The sequence below is a fragment of the Penaeus monodon genome, chromosome 31 (genome assembly GCF_015228065.2).
Source record: "Penaeus monodon isolate SGIC_2016 chromosome 31, NSTDA_Pmon_1, whole genome shotgun sequence".
Taxonomy (NCBI): Eukaryota; Metazoa; Arthropoda; class Malacostraca; order Decapoda; family Penaeidae; genus Penaeus; species Penaeus monodon.
Window position 1 is genome coordinate 22,955,972 of NC_051416.1, and position 262 is coordinate 22,956,233.

Sequence of the window (262 nt, forward strand, 5' to 3'; positions counted from 1 at the left end):
GTACACTTGAAAGTGAACCTTTCAACCCTATGATAATTAAGAGAAGGGCAGTATCACCACTGTGTGCACTGCAGCATTCAGCATTACCTTGCACAGTCTAAAGGACTTTGGTGCTCCATGCTTGTTAGGCTTATTCTGTAGTTAAAAGAGTAACTCTAGTCTTACCGGGAACCAGTTATGAGTGTGACAGCTGAATTAGATTGGTGAGTAGATGCGTCATGTTGTCAGTCAGGAAAAGATTTTATGAATGACTGGATTTTAT